The following is a 23689-nucleotide window of genomic DNA, read 5'->3' as shown; positions in this document are numbered from 1 at the left end:
GAAAGCAATACTCTAACCACTGAGTTAAGTAGGCAATTTATCACCACAAAGGAAGACCCATTACTTCGATCGATTATATATTGAATCCCTTTTCTAAGCAATACCGCTCTGTTATTGGTCTGTTATATACTAAATACTAAACTAAATACTAAACAGATACAGATCAAAGGGGTATCCTCTGGCATTAGAAAATATTCATCTTGACAAGAAATTATCTATATGTTAAGATATCTGTGATAAGGGCTATAGCTCAGTTCGGTAGAGCAACTCGTTTACACGTGCGCCAATGCTTTTCAAAGGAGCTTATTATGCAATGAACATAATCGATCTTATTGCAAAATCAATGTCTTACTTCATAGATTCGAGAGAATAGGAGAACAGTAGCCTGACAAACAGTCGGTTCAGTCCGATTCAGGTGCCAATTCAGGTGCCTAATCAAATAGAACCCTTATGGATTTGCTAGTTGATAAGGTAAATATCCAGCCCACTAAATGCTAGGCGTAATGAGGATAAGGGCCTCCAAAAAACTTCTTTTCGTTCTATGAACTTTAAGGTGTATGAAGTCTCATAGTTAACTCTTGCAGTGGAACGATAGAGACTCCATTTCACTTAGGTTGATTTAATTTAGACCGGAGGCAGACCTAAGTCAAGGTAATCCTCCTTTGAAACACTTTGGTATTGCTCCTAGATAGATCATAATACAAAAAATCAATCAGAGCACAGGGAGCCATCTCATTATCTTTCCGTAAAGAAAAACTATGGTGGACTAACTGATCTTTAAATCAGTTTATGAAAGAGCCCAATGCAAAAAAATGCATGTTGGGTCTTTGAAACAGTTCAAATCATTTCGATAATAATCCGTTTGATCTGTTTTACCGAGAAGGTCTACGGTTCGAATCCGTATAGCCCTAATATGCCCTTTTTTAGATTTTAGGATCTCTATCCTATGTTTTCTTTAGTTTAGTATAGTTTTCATTTTCTCATTAGTATTTGTTTATAGACTGGATAGGCGCCTGCGACATAGAATAGAGATAAAAGCATTACCAAAGGCTCATTCATCGAAAATCAAAATCATACAGACAGGAAAAGAAAAACGAATTTCTATCAAATCAATAGAAGAAAGGATCCTTTCCCTGATTTGAATCCCGTCCTCCTTCAAATAGGATATCTCTAGACTTCCCTATAATAACTGCAATGATTTTATCCATTTTGCGAATTCCTACTTTGTTTTAAGTATATTTATTACTTTGTTTATAGATACATTATGTAAATTGATCAACTTTAAATAGAAAAAATAAAGTAAAGAGTAAATAAGAAAACAGAATATTCTGTCTCATAGTTCTGAAATAGAGTTCTTTATTTTTATTTTATAGTATTACTTCTCATTAATTATACTGCATAGATTAGTCCTACTATCTTAATTAGGTTCTAATTTAGTAGTATTCTCATTTTTATTTAATAGTCTCTTATTATTTTATTATTAAATATTAAATAAAGGATAGAGCTATTCTTTTTTCTAGAGATTCTAGAGAAAGCGAGACAAAGTGAAACGAGAAAGTTTTCTTTATATAAGAATTAGATCTACATACACCATATCTAAATAGAATGGAAATCCAAAAGAAAGGGAGTTGGGATTCCATTGGATGAATCTTTAAAGAAGATGCAGCACAGAGGAAACAAAGGCTAAACTAAGCGCTTTTGTTTGAACAAAAAAGATTCTTGTTTCACCGAGGAAAAGAGAGAAGTTCTGGATAAATTGACAATGCTGAATTGAATTGACTAATTTAAGTTCCGCCTATTCCACATTAATGGGAGTACATTATGTTTCTGCTTCACGAATATGATATTTTTTGGACATTTCTAATAATAGCAAGCCTTATTCCTATTTTGGCATTTTCGATTTCAGGACTTTTAGCCCCGGTTAGTGAAGGACCAGAGAAGCTTTCTAGTTATGAATCGGGTATAGAACCCATGGGAGGGGCTTGGGTACAATTCCGAATACGCTATTATATGTTTGCGCTCGTTTTTGTTGTTTTTGATGTGGAAACCGTCTTTCTATACCCTTGGGCAATGAGTTTCGACGTATTGGGTGTATCCGTTTTTATCGAAGCTTTGATTTTCGTGCTTATCTTAGTTGTTGGTTTAGTTTATGCATGGCGAAAAGGAGCCTTGGAATGGTCTTAACTGAATATTTAGACAAAAAAAAAGAAGGAAAAGATTCTATTGAGACAGTTATGAATTTGATTGAGTTTCCCTTACTTGACCAAACAAGTTCCAATTCTGTTATTTCAACTACACCAAATGATCTTTCGAATTGGTCAAGACTCTCCAGTTTATGGCCCCTTCTATACGGTACCAGTTGTTGTTTCATTGAATTTGCTTCATTAATAGGCTCACGATTCGACTTTGATCGTTATGGATTGGTACCAAGATCAAGTCCTAGGCAAGCAGACCTAATTTTAACAGCCGGTACGGTAACAATGAAAATGGCTCCCTCTTTAGTGAGATTATACGAGCAAATGCCTGAACCAAAATACGTCATTGCTATGGGAGCCTGTACTATTACAGGGGGAATGTTCAGTACGGATTCCTATAGTACTGTTCGGGGAGTTGATAAGTTAATTCCTGTGGATGTCTACTTGCCGGGCTGCCCACCTAAACCGGAGGCAGTTATAGATGCCCTAACAAAACTTCGTAAGAAGATATCGCGAGAAATAGTTGAGGATCGAACTCTATCTCAAAATAAAAATAGATGTTTTACTACCAGTCACAAGCTTTATGTTAGGCGCAGTACTCATACAGGAACTTATGAGCAAGAATTGCTCTATCAATCACCATCTACATTAGATATATCTTCTGAAACTTTTTTCAAATCCAAAAGTTCAGTACCTTCCTACAAATTAGTGAATTAGGAGAGGGGCTCTTTTGTGTAGAAAAATAAAAAGCAGGGCAATCTTTCAAACTTGCATCCGAAATGTGAAATATTTATACAAAGAGGGAGAGATGAAGACAATGCAGCAGGGTTGGTTATCTAATTGGCTAGTCAAACATGAGGTGGTTCATAGATCTTTGGGCTTTGATCACCGAGGAATAGAGACTTTACAAATAAAAGCAGGGGATTGGGATTCCATTGCTGTCATTTTATATGTATATGGTTACAATTATTTACGCTCCCAATGTGCTTATGATGTAGCACCCGGTGGATCTTTAGCTAGCGTGTATCATCTTACGAGAATACAATATGGTATAGATAATCCAGAAGAAGTCTGCATAAAAGTCTTTGCCCAAAAGGATAATCCTAGAATTCCGTCTGTCTTCTGGATTTGGAGAAGTGCCGATTTTCAAGAACGCGAATCTTATGATATGGTGGGAATCTCTTATGATAATCATCCGCGCCTTAAACGTATCCTAATGCCTGAAAGTTGGATAGGCTGGCCCTTACGTAAGGATTATATAACCCCCAATTTTTATGAAATACAAGATGCTCATTGAATGATAAGAAATTCATGCTCACTTATACAACACAACTCCAGATTTTATTCAAGTCAAGGAATATTTTTAGGTTCTTTTCCTAGATGAAACGGAATACCTATTTATAATTAATTCCTAATTATACAAAAGCATTCCAGATAGACTGAGCAAAAAAAGGGTTTCATTTGGATTCCCCTATTTTGAAAATCGCATATTAATTTCCTTCATATGAACAGAAAAATAGGATGACTCAAAGAAGTTCTCTACCAGGAACTTTGTACCGCGCACATTACTTAGCACAACTAGGAAAATAAGATAAGATAAAGATAAGCAAGACTAAAAAAATATTCGTCGGAATAGCGGAATACAAAATTAAGAAACGCAAAAAAATAAAGGGGAATCTCACCCCCTTCTTTATCATAAAGAAAAGATATATTTTAAAACTTCTTTAAAAAGAAGTGCCTCTATATTTATATTATAGATTTATCCACTTAGATGAATAAATATTATTAATGAATATGTATCACAATCCATCTCGAGGTATTTGGATCAATACCTATTCGGTGGATCTTTTTTTTTTCTCTGCCAGGAACCAGATTTGAACTGGTGACACGAGGATTTTCAGTCCTCTGCTCTACCAACTGAGCTATCCTGACCTTTTCTTGTGCATCATCCTAGTAGAGTATTTGTATCTATGTCAATTAAAAGGACTAAAAATTAATTAAAGTATTTCAAATTTAAAATTTGAAAATGGGGGGGTAGTCCTATGCATTGTGCATGGTTTACTTAAATAAAACTTAAAAATAGAGTGAATAACCAAGATTTCTTGCCGATACTCTAATAAAAAAGAAATCTATTCAATGAATAGGATAAGATCCATTGAGTTCTCTTCGCATTCCTTTGTGAAAGAGTAGAATGAGAAAGCTAATGAATCTTAAACCCATTGCATTGATAAAAAGAAAAAAAAGAGGATAAATAATAATAATATAGTATAGTTAGGGAATAAAAGAGGATTTGGGGATAGAGGGACTTGAACCCTCACAACTTATAAAGTCGACGGATTTTCCTTTTACTAGAAATTTCATTGTTGTCAGTATTGACATGTAGAATGGGACTCTCTCTTTGTCCTCGTCCGATTAATCCACTTTTTTAAAGATCTCGAAAACTTTGAATTTGAATTGAAGAATTTGATTATTCAATATTCGATTGGAGTGGATTCACAATAATGAAAAAAAAAAATTATGATATGAGTTTTTTATTTCATAATCATTATCATTTCTAATTTCATTTTTAAAAAAGATAAAGAACCTATATTATAATTATAATATAATATGAGTTCTGTGATTAATCGTTTGCTATGTCAGTATCTATACGTGTTTATTAAATGTATAAGGTATAAAACCCCTCTTTCTCTAATTTAGAATTAGAAGGAATTCCACTAACAACACAACGTAATTAACTCGATTCGTTAGAACAGCTTCCATTGAGTCTCTGCACCTATCCTTTTCCTTTGTATTCTAGTTCGAGAACCCCTTGTTTTCTCAAAACACGGATTTGGCTCAGGATTGCCCTTTTTTAATTCCAGGGTTTCTCTGAATTTGGAAGTTACCACTTAGCAGGTTTCCATACCAAGGCTCAATACAATCAAGTCCGTAGCGTCTACCGATTTCGCCATATCCCCATTTCCCTCTTCTTTGAGACCAGGATTCCTTGTGTAATTTCATCCATCTCTTAGTTTTTTTTTTGAATCATTGAGTTCATCACTCAACGTAGTCTAGCAGTTCAGTTCGACTCTATTTGAGAGACCTCGCTTGCTTATTGCAATTCAGAATTGAATTGATTCTATCCTTGATGTATTTGCAATTCAATCCGAATCAATATATCCAAAAGTTTTTATCTCCCCCACCTCCCGTCTTACTTTTTTATAGTATTCAAAATTATACTATAACGCTTGATATTTATTCTTTTTTTCTAATCAGAATTAGCAATTTTATTTACTCTGACTCTATGTTCCCCTTAGTGAAATATTAATCCTCAAATTATTAACAAATAATAAAGTCTATAATGATCAAATGAAAATACCAATAAATTCTATAATTTTATTTTTTAATATCCTATAGTTAAGCATATCAAGCTAACTTTATCTTTAAGAAGTTTTAGTATTTTTTTATTTTTATAAGTATAACTTCAAATTTAGAACTAGTTAATAGCTAAGATTAATAACTAATATCTGAGATTTTACGGATTTCCTATACTATACCTATTTCTATTTGTTACACTATTTCCGTTATGTAAGCCCACTTAGCTCAGAGGTTAGAGCATCGCATTTGTAATGCGAGGGTCATCGGTTCAAATCCGATAGTCGGCTTTTTTTTTTCTCTATCGATGTTCTACGAACAAGAATCTCTTTTTTTCCGAATTAAATGGAGAATCCAGGATCTTTTATGTTTTTTACCTTACAATTTTGCTAGATACAAAACAATAAAATAAATAATATATATACAAAAAATAAAGATTTTGATGAAATTCCATTTTTTTGGGTACTTTAGTTGATTTTACTCTGTTTATCCTGTAGTTTAATTCAGTTTTAATTTCGATGTATTCTGTAATGTAAATACAATGAAATTAATTGTGTAAAATGAAATTTCAATAAAATAAAAAAAGGAGTCTTCATGTCCCGTTATCGAGGACCTCGTTTAAAAAAAATACGCCGTCTGGGAGCTTTACCAGGACTCACTAGAAAAACACCTAAATCCGGAAGTAATCTTAAAAAAAAATTCAATTCTGGGAAAAAGGAGCAATATCGTATTCGTCTTCAAGAAAAACAGAAATTGCGTTTTCATTATGGTCTGACAGAACGACAATTACTTAGATATGTACATATCGCTGGAAAAGCAAAAAGGTCAACAGGCCAGGTTTTACTACAATTACTTGAAATGCGTTTGGATAATATCCTTTTTCGATTGGGTATGGCTTCAACCATTCCTGGGGCCCGCCAATTAGTCAACCATAGACATATTTTAGTTAATGGTCGTATAGTCAATATACCAAGTTTTCGTTGCAAACCCCGAGATATTATTACTACGAAAGATAACCAAAGATCAAAAGGTCTGGTTCAAAATTATATTGCTTCATCGGACCCGGGGAAATTGCCAAAGCATTTGGCGATTGACACGTTGGAATATAAAGGACTAGTAAATAAAATCCTAGATAGGAAGTGGGTCGGTCTCAAAATAAATGAGTTGTTAGTTGTAGAATATTACTCTCGTCAGACTTGAACTTAACGAAAAAAGGAAAGGTTCATAGAATTTTCTTCCCCTTCCCCTTTCCCCGAACTAAATCGCCCTAAGACCATTACCATTAATTTGTATTTTCCCATCAACTAGCTAAAATTGATTAACCCTAGGATTAGGATCCTTTTTTCTTTTTTCCTCTATGTGTATTTTACATACCACAGTAATTTGCTATAGAGAATTTCTAATTTCTATTAAATCAAAATAAGATAATATAAGATATTATTGCTGGAAAAAATTGTTATTTGATTTGATACATTGTGATCCTTAACGTTGATGAATTAAGAAAAACGGAAAGAGAGGGATTCGAACCCTCGGTAAACAAAAGTCTACATAGCAGTTCCAATGCTACGCCTTGAACCGCTCGGCCATCTCTCCTACATAACTTATTATGGAAAATAAACTGAGTGAATAGCGAGTTTTCTTATTCCTGCAGTACAGGTACAACCGCAACCACTCGGGGGTTCCATAGTTCTATTGGAAAAATTCCTTTTGATCTAAGTGGAAGGATACAGGATTTTTTACTAGAAATTGCGCTCGCTATAAAAAAAAAGTTTTAATTTGGGTTTTCCCGCAACTAAAGAAAAAGAAAATGGAAGAATTCTTCTTATTGCATAATAAAATAAAGAAACCTTAGAATTCCGTTTGCATAAGATACGCTACACCATACTATCGAAATCAAAAATAGGGTATGAGACAATTAATAACTTTGAAAACACGAAATAGTTGATAACATAAGTTGTTGTTCAGAAATAGCAAAGTGGAATGAAATCCAGTCTTAGTCAAATATTTCATATCTCTTCGTGTCCAAGCAGAAGGAAAAGGATACAATTTGAGCTGAGCGGAAAATCCATATCTCTATCTCTCTTATCCATTTAAAGCATATGGATTTAGAGTAGAGCATATGGATCAATCTATTTATAATTATAAGAATCGAATGTGTTTGTTTTTATGTTATTTTGTGAAGGAATGAAAACAATTCTATATAGAATGGGTTGGGAATTATGCCTAGATCCCGTGTAAATGGAAATTTCATTGATAAGACCTCCTCAATTGTAGCCAATATTTTATTGCGAATAATTCCGACAACCTCAGGAGAAAAAAAGGCATTTACTTATTATAGAGATGGTGCGATTTGACTCTTTTTTTTTGCTTTTTTTTAGCCCTACCTATACCTCAGTCTTACGAAAAAGAGAGGGGGTTGGCATAGAGAGAACCAAATTTGTAAAGCAAACAAACCCACGCTTCGGGAAGGTGAGGCGAACTAACAATTCCTTCCGTCGTGTATCCTCGATTGATGCGGCTTCAGATACTTCAATTGTAGATTTGAGTATTGAGCGAAAGGTTACACCTACAGGATATGGTATGGTATGGATTACAGGCCAATCCTACTCTATTAGTATCCGTAGGCAGCATAGGGGAGAAAAGCACTACACCTAGAAATAGGAATCAACAAGAGAAAAACTTTGTTAGAAATTACCCCTTTCCTGATCGGTATCAGGGCTGGGAAGAATGGTTGGGATAACAAACAACCATCAGGTTTGTACTTTGGATACCCCTATAACCATCAAAGATCGTTGAAGTAGCTAATTCCTCTAAATAGGAGGCGTTGAGAACAAAGAAATTATTGGAGCTATCGTTTTCCTCTAGCATTAATAGAATTCATTGGTGTTAAGAAAAACCTCTTGTGGGAAGGTTGGCTAGAGATTTCTTGGAAAAATACCAGCCCCTTTCGGTTCATAATGAGACGGGACTAATTCTATTTTGATTCTATAGATTATTTCGCTTAGTACTATTATGTACAGAAGGGAGGAGCCGTATGAGATGAAAACCTCATGTACGGTTTTGGAACGGAGATTTTTTGAATAGAATGAACGACCGTAACGGATGTTGGCTCAATCCGAAGGAAATTATGCGGAAGCTTTGCAAAATTATTATGAAGCTACGCGACTAGAAATCGATCCCTATGATCGAAGTTATATACTCTATAACATAGGCCTTATACACACAAGCAATGGAGAGCATACAAAGGCTTTGGAATATTATTTCCGGGCACTAGAACGAAACCCCTTCTTACCGCAAGCTTTTAATAATATGGCCGTGATCTGTCATTACGTGCGACTATCTCCACTATAGAAAGAAAAAAAAAAAGAGAGGATCAAATTTTCTAGTAAATACTAGAAAAAAGGGCTTTCTACATAGGGATCGTAAAAACAACGATTTTTCCCTATCAGCTGTAGGAAGGAAGGACACTTCACGAGAATCAAAAAACGAAGAAAGTATGGCCTATACTACTACTCTATGGATAAAGTTTCTCAAATTGATAGAGAAAGCACCGTAAAGATCAATTAGTGAGCGACTGGGTCGATACAACTAAAAAAAACTGCTTACTTATCCCATGATATGGGGCAAAATTTAGGAATCCGCTTATGTAATAGAGCCGATCCACTAAGGGATTAAGCAGCGGTGTAGTATCAGATCCCAAAGATAGTAAGTTCTTTTTTCTTTCTTATGGAAAAAAGTCTTTTTCAAGGATTCTATAGAGATTTCATATATGAAAACGGGATAGTTACCTTTCAGAAAATTTGAACGAAGGCTCTATATCTATCTATGCTTCATTCTTCTGAAGGTGGGAAAAAAGATCAAACTGATTATTGATAAAAATTAGGGTTTGAAACTTAGGTAATTAATTTCTTCTGCTTAACCCAAGAACAAATTGGATCGATTTTTGATAAATCGAATTCAGTTAAGATAGGGGAAATTCAGATAGCAATTTCTGAGCCGTATGAGGTAGGAAACTCTCAAGTACGGTTCTAAGGGAAGGAACTTCCTATTCCGACCGAGGAGAACAGGCCATTCTACAGGGTGATTCGGAAATTGCGGAAGCTTGGTTTGATCAAGCTGCTGAATATTGGAAACAAGCTATAGCGCTTACTCCGGGAAATTATATTGAAGCACAGAACTGGTTGAAGATTACGAAGCGCTTTGAATTTGAATAAGACCATGCTCCTTCTTTTTCATAAAATGGGTGGTTTGGTTGTTGATCCATTAATCAAATAAATTAGGTCGTAAGATCGAATCAAGAATTTCATTATATCCATTTCTTATACCTTCTATTTTATATGATATTTCATAAGAATAAACCATAGGGATAGGGTCTAGAATAGAAGTAATAAACTGAATAAAAAGAGGGGGCAATCTAAATATTGCTAATATATTAGGACCATCTTATTAATAATTCTAATGAGTTATCTTGGAATTTAGAATCAAATAAAAAACCCTATATTATGCTCAAGGAAAGTAGATATAGATAGGAGCTTATGCCCTCAAAAAAAAATACACTAGTTTCTTAAATTAAAAATAAAAAAGATTTTTTTCTTACGTCGAGAAATATTTGTTTTTCAAGATAAACAATGTCCGTTAGGCACCTAATCTTTATGTCATAATAGACCCGAACACTTGCCTCGGATTGACTTCAATATATAATTGCTCCAGTGAATAACTAAAAAAAAATAGAAGGATGGTAGATAGTAAAGAAAAGAACTAATCACAATATCTATCTTTCAAAATCTATCTTTCAAAATCTATCTTTCAAAATATATATCTTTCAAAGATTCACTAAAAAGACAGTTGGCGGGTCTCTTTGTATGTCTTGTCCGGAAAGAGGAGGACTTAATGATTATTCGTTCGCCGGAACCAGAAGTAAAAATTGTTGTGGATAGGGATCCTGTAAAAACATCTTTTGAGGAATGGGCCAGACCCGGCCATTTCTCAAGAACACTAGCTAAGGGCCCTGATACTACCACTTGGATCTGGAACCTACATGCTGATGCTCACGATTTCGATAGTCATACTGGTGATTTGGAGGAGATTTCTCGAAAAGTCTTTAGTGCTCATTTCGGGCAACTTTCCATTATCTTTCTTTGGTTGAGTGGCATGTACTTTCATGGCGCCCGTTTTTCCAATTATGAAGCATGGCTAAGTGATCCTACTCACATTGGACCCAGTGCTCAGGTAGTTTGGCCTATAGTAGGGCAAGAAATATTGAATGGTGATGTAGGCGGGGGTTTCCGAGGAATCCAAATAACCTCTGGTTTTTTTCAGCTTTGGCGAGCATCTGGAATAACTAGTGAATTACAACTCTATTGTACTGCAATTGGTGCATTGATTTTTGCAGCGTTAATGCTTTTTGCTGGTTGGTTCCATTATCACAAAGCCGCTCCCAAATTGGCCTGGTTCCAAGATGTAGAATCCATGTTGAATCACCACTTAGCGGGATTATTAGGACTTGGGTCTCTTTCTTGGGCGGGGCACCAAATTCATGTATCTTTACCAATTAACCAATTTCTTGACGCTGGGGTGGATCCTAAAGAGATACCACTTCCTCATGAATTTATCTTGAATCGGGACCTTTTGGCTCAACTTTATCCTAGTTTTGCCGAAGGAGCAACCCCTTTTTTCACTTTAAATTGGTCCAAATACGCAGAATTTCTGACTTTTCGCGGAGGACTAGATCCAGTAACCGGTGGTCTCTGGCTGACCGATATTGCGCACCATCATTTAGCTATTGCTATTCTTTTCCTAATCGCAGGTCATATGTATAGGACCAATTGGGGTATTGGCCATGGACTTAAAGATATTTTGGAGGCTCACAAGGGCCCATTTACAGGACAAGGCCATAAGGGTCTTTATGAAATCTTAACAACGTCATGGCATGCTCAATTATCTCTTAACCTAGCTATGCTAGGCTCTACAACCATTGTTGTAGCTCATCATATGTATTCTATGCCTCCCTATCCATACCTAGCTACTGACTATGGTACACAACTTTCCTTGTTCACACACACCACATGTGGATTGGCGGATTTCTAATAGTCGGTGCTGCTGCACATGCAGCAATTTTTATGGTAAGAGACTATGATCCAACTACTCGATACAACGATCTATTAGATCGCGTCCTTAGACACCGCGATGCAATCATATCCCACCTTAACTGGGTATGTATATTTCTAGGTTTTCACAGTTTTGGCTTGTACATTCATAATGATACCATGAGTGCTTTAGGCCGTCCACAAGATATGTTTTCGGATACTGCCATACAATTACAACCTATCTTTGCTCAATGGGTACAAAATATCCATGCTACTGCGCCTGGCGTAACAGCTCCTGGTGCAACAACAAGTACTAGCTTAACGTGGGGAGGCGGCGAGTTAGTAGCAGTAGGTGGCAAAGTGGCTTTGTTACCTATTCCATTAGGAACCGCAGATTTTTTAGTCCATCACATTCATGCATTTACCATACATGTGACTGTATTAATACTTTTGAAAGGTGTTTTATTTGCTCGGAGTTCCCGTTTGATACCCGATAAAGCAAATCTAGGTTTTCGCTTTCCTTGCGATGGGCCTGGCCGAGGGGGAACATGTCAAGTATCCGCCTGGGATCATGTTTTCTTAGGTTTATTCTGGATGTACAATGCAATTTCGGTAGTCATTTTCCATTTCAGTTGGAAAATGCAGTCGGATGTTTGGGGTACTATAAGTGATCAAGGGGTGGTAACTCATATTACAGGGGGAAACTTTGCACAGAGTTCCATTACGATTAATGGGTGGCTTCGAGATTTCTTGTGGGCACAGGCATCGCAAGTCATTCAGTCTTATGGTTCTTCATTATCTGCATATGGTCTTTTTTTCTTAGGTGCTCATTTTGTCTGGGCCTTCAGTTTAATGTTTTTATTCAGCGGCCGTGGTTATTGGCAAGAACTCATTGAATCTATCGTTTGGGCTCATAACAAATTAAAAGTTGCTCCTGCTACTCAGCCTAGAGCCTTGAGCATTATACAAGGACGCGCTGTAGGAGTAACCCATTACCTTCTGGGTGGAATTGCCACGACATGGGCATTCTTCTTAGCGAGAATTATTGCAGTAGGATAGTGGCTAGGAGGATTTGAAAGGCATTATGGAATTAAGATTTCCCAGGTTTAGCCAAGGCTTAGCTCAGGACCCCACTACTCGTCGTATTTGGTTTGGTATTGCTACCGCACATGATTTCGAAAGTCATGATGATATTACTGAAGAACGTCTTTATCAGAACATTTTTGCTTCTCACTTTGGGCAATTAGCAATAATCTTTCTATGGACGTCCGGAAATCTGTTTCATGTAGCTTGGCAAGGAAATTTTGAATCATGGATACAGGATCCTTTACACGTAAGACCTATTGCTCATGCGATTTGGGATCCTCATTTTGGTCAACCCGCTGTGGAAGCCTTTACTCGAGGAGGTGCTGCTGGTCCAGTGAATATTGCTTATTCTGGAGTTTATCAGTGGTGGTATACAATAGGATTACGCACCAATGAGGATCTTTATACTGGAGCTCTTTTTCTATTATTTCTTTCTACGCTGTCCTTAATAGCGGGTTGGTTACATCTACAACCCAAATGGAAACCAAGCCTTTCGTGGTTCAAAAACGCGGAATCTCGTCTCAATCATCATTTGTCAGGACTTTTCGGGGTAAGTTCTTTGGCTTGGACAGGACATTTAGTTCATGTTGCTATTCCCGCATCCAGGGGGGAGTACGTTCGATGGAATAATTTCTTAGATGTATTACCCTATCCCCAGGGGTTGGGACCCCTTTTGACGGGTCAATGGAATCTTTATGCCCAAAACCCTGATTCGAGTAATCATTTATTTGGTACCGCTCAAGGAGCGGGAACTGCCATTCTAACTCTTCTTGGGGGATTCCACCCACAAACGCAAAGTTTGTGGCTGACCGATATGGCTCACCATCATTTAGCTATTGCATTTATTTTTCTCATTGCCGGTCACATGTATCGAACTAACTTCGGAATTGGGCACAGTATTAAAGATCTTTTAGAAGCGCATACTCCTCCGGGGGGTCGATTAGGGCGTGGGCATAAGGGCCTTTATGACACAATCAACAATTCGATTCATTTTCAGTTAGGTCTTGCTCTAGCTTCTTTAGGGGTTATTACTTCCTTAGTAGCTCAACATATGTACTCTTTACCTCCTTATGCATTCATAGCACAAGACTTTACTACTCAAGCTGCTTTATATACTCATCACCAATATATTGCAGGGTTCATCATGACAGGGGCTTTTGCTCATGGAGCTATTTTTTTCATTAGGGATTACAATCCGGAACAGAATGAGGATAATGTATTGGCAAGAATGTTAGACCATAAAGAAGCTATCATATCTCATTTAAGTTGGGCTAGCCTCTTTCTAGGATTCCATACCTTGGGCCTTTATGTTCATAACGACGTCATGCTTGCTTTTGGTACTCCAGAAAAGCAAATCTTGATCGAACCTATATTTGCCCAATGGATACAATCTGCTCATGGCAAGACGACATATGGGTTCGATATACTCTTATCTTCAACGAATGGCCCCGCTTTCAATGCGGGTCGAAGCCTATGGTTGCCCGGATGGTTGAATGCTGTTAATGAGAATAGTAATTCGCTTTTCTTAACAATAGGACCTGGGGATTTCTTGGTTCATCATGCTATTGCTCTAGGTTTGCATACAACTACATTGATTTTAGTAAAGGGCGCTTTAGATGCACGCGGTTCCAAATTAATGCCAGATAAAAAGGATTTTGGATATAGTTTTCCTTGTGACGGCCCAGGGCGCGGCGGTACTTGTGATATTTCTGCTTGGGACGCATTTTATTTGGCAGTTTTCTGGATGTTAAATACCATTGGGTGGGTTACTTTTTATTGGCATTGGAAACATATCACATTATGGCAGGGCAACGTTTCACAATTTAATGAATCCTCCACTTATTTGATGGGATGGTTAAGAGATTACCTATGGTTAAACTCTTCACAACTTATCAATGGATATAATCCTTTTGGGATGAATAGTTTATCGGTATGGGCGTGGATGTTCTTATTTGGACATCTTGTTTGGGCTACTGGATTTATGTTCTTAATTTCCTGGCGGGGGTATTGGCAGGAATTAATTGAGACTTTAGCATGGGCTCATGAACGCACACCTTTAGCTAATTTAATTCGCTGGAGAGATAAGCCCGTGGCTCTTTCCATTGTGCAAGCAAGATTGGTTGGATTAGCTCACTTTTCCGTGGGTTATATATTCACTTATGCAGCTTTCTTGATTGCCTCAACATCAGGCAAGTTTGGTTAATTTAGTTTGTTTTTTTGTACTGTATCAGCACCTAGTTCATTACTCTTGATAGAGAGGGAGGATCTGCCTTTTTAGATTTCTTTTTCTATTTATTTTTCCATCTAGGATTAGAACCGTATACTTGGTAATAATAGCAACGACACATTATGGCAAAAAAAAGTTTGATTCAGAGGGAGAAGAAGCGGCAGAAATTAGAACAGAAATATCATTTGATTCGTCAATCTTTAAAAAAAAAGATAAGAAGCAAAGTTTCTCCCTTGAGTTTGAGTGAAAAAACGAAAATGCGAGAAAAATTGCAATCCCTACCGCGTAATAGTGCACCTACACGCCTTCATCGACGTTGTTTTTTGACCGGAAGACCTAGAGCTAACTATCGACATTTTGGGCTATCCGGACACGTACTTCGAGAAATGGTTTATGAGTGTTTGTTACCGGGTGCAACAAGATCCAGTTGGTAAGGATAAAATACCCTTTCGTATTTGTATGGATTTCTGGAATTGATAATCATAGAGGAGCCCTCTTTACCATTCTGTATAAATGGACTATTCTATTTGTATAGATATTGGTAGAGGGGCGTATCCAACCCTCTTTTATCCACTAGTTACCCCTCTTTAGTTTAAGAGTATAGAGCAGTTTGGTAGCTCATAAGGCTCATAACCTTGGGGTTGCGGGTTCGATTCCCACTACCGGCTCCATACTCCTTCTTTATGATATATGCATGATATAATATATACATCATGCATTTGTATCTGGATTTTTTGATTTCCTAAAAGAGTTTTGGTCTAACAGTTTTTTCTCGGAAGAAGCAAAAAAATAAAAGAAAGAATAAAATATGAAAGAAAAGCGTCCATTGTCTAATGGATAGGACAGAGGTCTTCTAAACCTTTGGTATAGGTTCAAATCCTATTGGACGCAATCTTATTTCTATCTATTCTTTAAATAACTATACTAAACTAAAAACAAAGAAAACTTTTTTGCATGATTCAAATGAAAAAGCTTTCTCAACGATTCCTATTCTACTAACAAGAGTAGACATGCAAAATTTATTTGTTACTGAAGAGAAAACCGTTCCAGCTGTTCCTGAATAGCTTCCTTCAAAAGGATTTCCGCTTGCTCGGTGAATGTCTTGCTAGAAGATATAATTTCTTGGAATTGAGGTTTAGTATCTTTTAGATGTTTACGTAACTCATCCAGAAATTTATTTACCTGTTCAATTTCTAACGAATCAAGATATCCTCTTGTTCCGGTATAAATAGTAGCTATCTGCTCTTCCACTGGGAGAGGATTTGCCTGGGATTGTTTAAGCAATTCCCTTAATCGTCGACCCCTTGCCAATTGATTCTGACTTGTTTTATCGAGAGCAGAGGCGAATTGTGCAAAGGCTTGTAACTCTGCGAATTGCGCTAGTTCCAATTTTGATTTGCCAGCTACTTGTTTCATGGCTTTAATTTGAGCCGCGGATCCTACTCTGGAAACAGAAATACCCACATTAATAGCGGGTCGAATTCCGGCATTGAATAGATCCGCAGATAAGAATATTTGTCCATCTGTAATGGAGATTACATTAGTAGGAATATAGGCGGAAACGTCTCCAGATTGAGTCTCAACTATTGGTAAAGCGGTCATACTTCCTTCGCCTAAAAGAGAATTTAATTTAGCGGCTCTTTCTAAAAGGCGTGAATGCAAATAAAAAACATCCCCTGGATAAGCCTCACGGCCGGGAGGTCTTCTTAATAGAAGGGACATTTGGCGATAAGCTTGTGCCTGTTTGGAGAGATCATCATAAATTATTAAAGTATGCCGTTCGCGGTACATAAAATACTCAGCCAGGGCTGCTCCCGTATAAGGAGCGAGGTATTGTAATGTAGCAGGTGAATCCGCCATTTCAGCTACTACAATAGTGTATTCCATAGCCCCCTCCTCATGGAAAGTAGTTACTACTTGAGCTACGGAGGATGCTCTTTGACCGATAGCTACATAAACACATATTACACCTTGCCCTTTTTGATTGAGAATTGTATCTGTGGCTACTGCTGTTTTGCCAGTCTGTCTGTCCCCAATAATTAACTCTCGCTGACCGCGCCCTATAGGGATCATCGAATCGATAGCAATAAGCCCTGTTTGAAGAGGTTCGTATACGGAACGCCTGGAAATTATACTTGGAGCAGGAGATTCAATTAAGCGAGATTCGGAAGCTATAATTTCGCCTTTCCCATCAATAGGTTTAGCCAGAGCATTTACAACACGACCCAAGTAAGCCTCACTCACGGGTATCTGAGCAATTCTTCCTGTTGCTTTTACAAAACTTCCCTCTTGTATCATCAACCCATCGCCCATTAATACAATCCCAACATTTTTGGATTCCAAATTCAGAGCAATACCCCTAGTACCTTCTGCAAATTCGACTAATTCACCTGACATTATTTCACCAAGACCTATAATACGAGCAATCCCATCCCCCACTTGAACTACGCGACCTATATTCTCAATCCCTACTTTCCTATTATATTGTTCAATACGTTCGCGGAGAATTTTATGAATTTCGTCGACTCGAAGGGTTGCCATTAGTGTTTCTTGACTCTTTTTTCGGAAGCAAGGGGAAAAATAATGCCTAAATTCTAAACGAAAGTAGAAGTTCAAGGCCTAATTAATTTAATTATCTCTTCCATTCCAGGGACCCGAGAATGCCAATATTAGCACGAATCGTACGGAAATGTAACTCGGTATTCAAACAACTATTCAGAGTTCCTAGAGCTCCTTGTACGGCCTGTTGGAAAACCCGCTGTCGGACCTGATTCATTGCCCTTTGTTTTTCAAAATAAAGGGTTTCGTTTTTAGACTTTTCCAATTGTTCCAAACTAATAGAAGTAGCATTAATCAAATTTGCTTTTTCTCGTTCTATCTCAGAGTATCCATTCATTCGATACTCATCCGCTTCTAGTTCGACTTTCTGTAATCGAATCCGAGCTTTTTCGAGTTGCTCAATGGTCCCTCTACGCAATTCTTCTGAATTTCGAATAGTACTCAAGATCCTCTGTTTTCGATTATCTAATAAATCTTTTAATGAAAGTAGATTATTTTGTAAGTTTACAACTTTTATGATCTCTTCCCGAACCAAACATGAATCTTTCGATTCATTTGGCTCTCACGCTCCTTTTTTTTTTTTTCTATAGCTATTTCCATATCTTTTTTTTAAGTAATGAGCCTATCCTCTATCTTCTTTTTTATGTTTATATTTCAATATACCGAAACCTATATAAGACTAGATAAATATTAAGAGGACTCTTCCGCCTAGATAAAAATATATCATGGTCAGCAAAGTTGTTTCTTTATTTTTATTTGCCCTCTAGTTAATAATTTCAATTTCATTAAGAAAAACTAACTAAATAAATGGAAAATGAAAATTAATAGAATTCTTTTTTATTTTTTTTTTTCTTCAAATCCAAAAAATTTCTCTTTTTTATACATAGGTCGTCGATTCGGCATTGGTTAAAAAAGGGCAGGGTGCCCCCTTTTTTTTTTCTAGTAAATAGTTCAAACCATTTTATCGATATGAGTGTTCTATATCAGATAAATTTTACATTAGCTATTTCCCGTTTAAATTCGGTACTAATACTAATATAGTTGTAGAAAGAGTACCTCTTTTTGCCTGGACTTCAAGCAGTTTAGCTTTAACCGTGTTAATGGTCTCACATTCTTGGTTTATAGAGAATCAAAGTTGATTTACCAATGAGTCGCGAAATGCTATGGTTCTTCCATATGATTTCTGAATTTATTCAGAAGTAATTCGTCGAGATCGTGCACCCTTTTCTTATTTATCCGAAAAATACTAAAAAATATTATAAAGTGCAGCCGGATAGATCCAATCTATTCTTGAAATAGACAACTCGCACACACTCCCTTTCCAAAAAAAATCAAAACACCAACCACTACAGTTAGATTTATTAGATTTGTTGCTAAAATATCGGTATTAAGCCCGAAACTGCCAGCGGATGGCCAGTGAGCTAAAAAAACGAAAGAATGGGTTACATTTTTCATATGCTCTCCTCTTATAGATAGGACGAACAAAGAACAAAGTTTTTCGATCACTTACTTCGCTCGCCCTTTTTTGATCGGTTTTTTTAATGCAAATAGATTCAATCTAGTAATTTCTTTTAGATTAAGTCTTACGTCTTGTTTGACCGGTGAAAGACTTCCTTTGTTGAAATGTTCTGTTCCCAAAATTCCTAAAATAAAAGGAAAAAACTTTCCACTTTCCTAAACTAAGGACGGGAAATAAGAAGGTGAGCATATCTTCTAAATTAATAATACTCAACTCAGCCCTTCCTAGAATGGGGTATTATCTGTCCCGATAAATAGATAATTCCAGGAGTAATAAATAGGAGTAAATTAAATAAAGTATTGATATAATTGGAATTGCGGAAGCAAATACCAATTTACTAAAAAAAGAAAAAAGTATCTAATCGAAATCGAAAGAATTTTTTTTTAAGATTAAACAAAAGGGTTCGCAAATAAAAGCGCTAGTGCCACAACTAGTCCATAAATTGTTAAAGCTTCCATAAAAGCTAGACTAAGCAATAAAGTACCTCGTATTTTACCTTCTGCTTCTGGCTGTCTCGCAATACCTTCTACAGCTTGTCCTGCAGCAGTACCTTGACCAACTCCAGGTCCAATAGAAGCAAGCCCTACGGCCAATCCAGCAGCAATAACAGAAGCAGCAGCAATTAGTGGATTCATGGTGAGTAGTTCCTCGTGTCAAAAAAAAGAAATGGTTAAGGATACAATCAACCAATAAATTCTTACTTCTAAGCTCTATTGGGGAGAAGTAAAGTAACTAAAAAGTACAAATTGAAATCAAATTGAAATGATAATGTGAATTGTCCGAACTACATAGAAGGGAATTCCATATCCATATATCGGATTAGATAATGAATCTAACCTAGGAATATATAATATAATATCCTATATATATATACATTTGTTTCTTCTATTTTGTTTGCATATTTTCTCATTTTCTATTGAATCGGATTCTAAAATCATTGCTTAAAGTGGAAACCCGCATAAAAGAGGACTCCACTTATAGACATTAAGGATATTATAGTATAGATCTAGCCTGACTCCACCCTCCTTAATGCATATATACTTTGAAAATTCCATAATATAGTCTATTCTCTCTCCTACAACTCTAGGCTATATATTCATACGCATTTCTAACTATTTTTTTGCAACCAAGCAGATTATCTGGAACCATGCATGAATTGAGCTAAGCTGCAAAAAAAAATACTATTTCCAAAAAGAGTCAATTCAATGATGACCCTCCATGGATTCACCTATATAGGCTGCGGCTAATGTTGCAAAAATAAGAGCTTGAATACCGCTTGTAAATAATCCAAGAAACATGACCGGTATAGGGATTACTAAGGGGACTAAAGAAACAAGAACAACAACGACTAATTCATCCGCCAATATATTCCCGAAAAGTCGAAAGCTAAGCGATAATGGTTTTGTGAAATCTTCTAGGATGTTAATTGGTAAAAGGATTGGAGTTGGTTTAATATATTTCTCGAAATAGCTCAATCCTTTTTTGCTAAGACCAGCATAAAAATATGCCGCTGACGTGAGTAAAGCTAAAGCAACAGTAGTATTTATATCATTCGTGGGCGCTGCTAATTCCCCATGGGGTAACTCTATAATTTTCCAAGGTAAAAGAGCACCCGACCAATTCGAAACAAAAATAAAAAGGAACATAGTTCCAATAAAGGGAACCCAGGGACCATATTCTTCTCCAATCTGAGTTTTGCTCAAGTCTCGAATAAACTCAAGGACATATTCAAAAAAATTCTGACCGTCGGTCGGGATGGTTTGTGGATTCCGAACAGCTATGACAACTGAACCTAGCAAGATAGTAATTACGACCCAAGAAGTGATGAGTACTTGGGCATGAATTTGGAAACCTCCTATTTGCCAATAGAAGTGTTGGCCTACTTCTACACCCGATATATCGTATAACCCCTTGAGTGTTTTAATGGAACAAGGTATAATATTCATATTGTCCTCTGATAAAAATTGAACTTCAAAAAAGGAATTCTTTTGATTCAACCATCTCTTTCTCAACTCAGCAACTTGAAGTATTAATCTTATATTTAGGATACCAAGAAAGCACATCAGATCATAATATATATCAATACCCTCTAATATATATCAATATTCCCCTTCTTTTTTCTATGCAAAAAAAATTCTATGCAAAAAAAAAGATATAGTAAAGTAAGTGATTCCATAAATTTACGCAGTTGCCCAAGAATTCACTATATATTCTTAATCAACGATTTCTTATATAGAGAGAACGGCCCTCACAAATTGAAAATACTAATTTGTTAAGAATCAATCGAATTGAAGTCATAGTGTCATCGTTGGCTGGAATCGATATATTCGCGAGATCCGGGTCACAATTTGTATCGACTAAAGAAATAGTAGGAATCCCCAAAATGGCACATTCCCGAAGAGCTATATACTCTTTTTGCTGATCAAGGACGATCACAATGTCTGGCAATCTCGTCATATATTTGATCCCGCCGAGATACCTTTGCAAGGTAGATAATTTTCTCTTCAAGATTGCCACATCTCTTTTTGGGAGATGGTGGAATTTTCCCATTTTTTCTTCTGCTCTTAAGTCTCTAAATTGAGAAAGTCTAGTTTTCGTAATCGACCAATTCGTTAACATACCACTGAACCACTTTTTATTAACATAATGACAACGAGCCCTTATTGCAGCTGATGCTACTAAATCTGTTGCTCTTTTTTTGGTACCAACAATTAAGAAACTTTTTCCCTGACTTGCTGCATCAAAAACTAAATCACAAGCTTCTGATAAAAAACGAGCCGTTCTAGCGAGATTTATAATATGAGTACCTTTACGCTTTGCCGAAATGTAAGGGGCCATTTTAGGATTCCATTTCTTAATACCATGACCAAAATGAACTCCTGCTTCTATCATCTCTTTCAAATTAATGTTCCAATATCTTCTTGTCATTTTTTCCACACTTCCTTTTTTTTTTAACCCTACCATTCCATTACGGAATTTAGTTCTTTTTGAAGATTAAGAAAGATCCGAAATAGCTTGAAATAAAAAATATTTTTTATGTATCCTTAAATGATATAGGGTTAAATGTTAAATGGGGGTTCTTATGTCTCATAAAAATTGTTTGTTACGTCAGAATCTGAAGAAACTAATTCTGTATGGAGAAACAAAAAATCTCTCATTTCCGACGCGAATAGATTTTTTTTTTTTATTTCGAAATAAAGGTTCTTGTCTTGTGGGGAACGATGCACAAATTTTTGGAATCCGGTACCAACAGGTATAATCCCCCCCAGAACTACGTTTTCTTTCAAGCCTTTCAACCAATCAATGCGACCTCGTAGGGCAGCTTTTGCTAAAACTCGAGCAGTTTCTTGAAAACTTGCTTCAGATATGAAACTTTGGGTATTTAGGGAAGCCCTTGTTATTCCCAATAAGATTGCCCGATAATAGATCGATTCATCCAAAGCTCGTCCTGCTCGTTCCGCTCGCAATAGTCCGATTAATTCCCCAGGCGAAAAAACATTAGACATTCCATCTTCGGAAACCCGCACTTTTGATGTTACTTGGCGTATAATAATCTCTATATGTCTATTATGGATCTGTACCCCTTGGGATCGATAAACCTTTTGGATTTTATTAACCAAAGAGATACGACTTTGGGCTATGGTTAGCTCAGCTCCAATCAAGAATCCCCAAGGGACCCCAAGAATTCTTGGTATACGCTCATTCCAATCCTCAATTCTCCTTTCGAGATTCGGGGATAATGAATCAATTGAACGCGCTTCAAAGATTTGTTCCACTTTTGGAAGACCTTGCGTTATGTCACTAGATCTCGATTTTTCATATATAAACGTAACTAACCTATCTCCCTTGTAAAGGATTTCTCCATAATGACCATTAACAGTTGCTCCTGTAGTGGCCAAATAAGGTTTAGCTGCTCTTATAACAAAGGAATTCATATTTACAATGAAAATTTGACCGGATTTTTTTATGTGCGATTTAAATAGACATACATTTTCACAAATAAATTGTCCAAGGTGAATTATTGCCAATGTCTCTTCCCAAGAATCATGATGGACAAAGTGACAATTCAAAAGGAATGGATCCAACATTATGTTACTATCGAAATTAGAAATCCTTTTATTTTCATCTATTAAAGAGTATTTAAGTTCTTGAAGTACTTGGAAGGTTTGTTTTAAATTGTCAACGAACAAATATTTTTTTAACAGGATTTTATTATGCGTTAGTAAATAGTAAGATGAAGAAAAATGCGATATACTAGCTACAATAGCGCCTAAGGGCCCAAAAATTTCTCGAATAGGAATTCTAGGATTCCATTCTTTTATCGCATTGGGATGTTTTGAATTCTTGAATAAACCAATTCGAGAACAGTTGGATGCCGACAAAATCATCAAAGAGTGGTATTCTTTATTTCGATTCAACAAAGTGCCAATAGCTTCTGGATGTTGGCTAAGTGATTCAATCTTCGCCTTGGAATAAAAAGAATTGATATTGGCGCGATCTAACCTATTATGGGGAATCGGTCCTGCACTTGTCCTACCATACCTTTTTCGTGTATACGAAATAGTGGACTTGACTAACTCAATTCTTAGGAAATCGCGAATAAGATCATTTGCTCTTACCTCAACAAGGGAAGCACCAGCCTTTTCTTTTTCTTCTTGTTCCC

At 36.4% G+C, this 23689-nt stretch overlaps 4 non-coding genes across 4 annotated transcripts; 2 read left to right on the top strand and 2 right to left on the bottom strand.

Annotated features, from left to right (window-relative positions):
• Nucleotides 1-4054: 4054 nt before the first annotated feature.
• On the bottom strand, nucleotides 4055-4127 carry TRNAF-GAA (transfer RNA phenylalanine (anticodon GAA)). The gene has a single exon. It is a non-coding gene; the product is annotated as a tRNA-Phe (tRNA).
• A 1639-nt stretch (nucleotides 4128-5766) lies between these two features.
• Nucleotides 5767-5839, top strand: TRNAT-UGU (transfer RNA threonine (anticodon UGU)). The gene has a single exon. It is a non-coding gene; the product is annotated as a tRNA-Thr (tRNA).
• Nucleotides 5840-7055: 1216 nt separating this feature from the next.
• On the bottom strand, nucleotides 7056-7142 carry TRNAS-GGA (transfer RNA serine (anticodon GGA)). Its single transcript has one exon. It is a non-coding gene; the product is annotated as a tRNA-Ser (tRNA).
• An 8625-nt stretch (nucleotides 7143-15767) lies between these two features.
• On the top strand, nucleotides 15768-15839 carry TRNAR-UCU (transfer RNA arginine (anticodon UCU)). Its single transcript has one exon. It is a non-coding gene; the product is annotated as a tRNA-Arg (tRNA).
• Nucleotides 15840-23689: the final 7850 nt, after the last annotated feature.

The sequence above is a fragment of the Aegilops tauschii genome, unplaced genomic scaffold (genome assembly GCF_002575655.3).
Source record: "Aegilops tauschii subsp. strangulata cultivar AL8/78 unplaced genomic scaffold, Aet v6.0 ptg000927l_obj, whole genome shotgun sequence".
Lineage (NCBI taxonomy): Eukaryota > Viridiplantae > Streptophyta > Magnoliopsida > Poales > Poaceae > Aegilops > Aegilops tauschii.
This window is presented reverse-complemented; position numbering and strand designations above follow the sequence as displayed.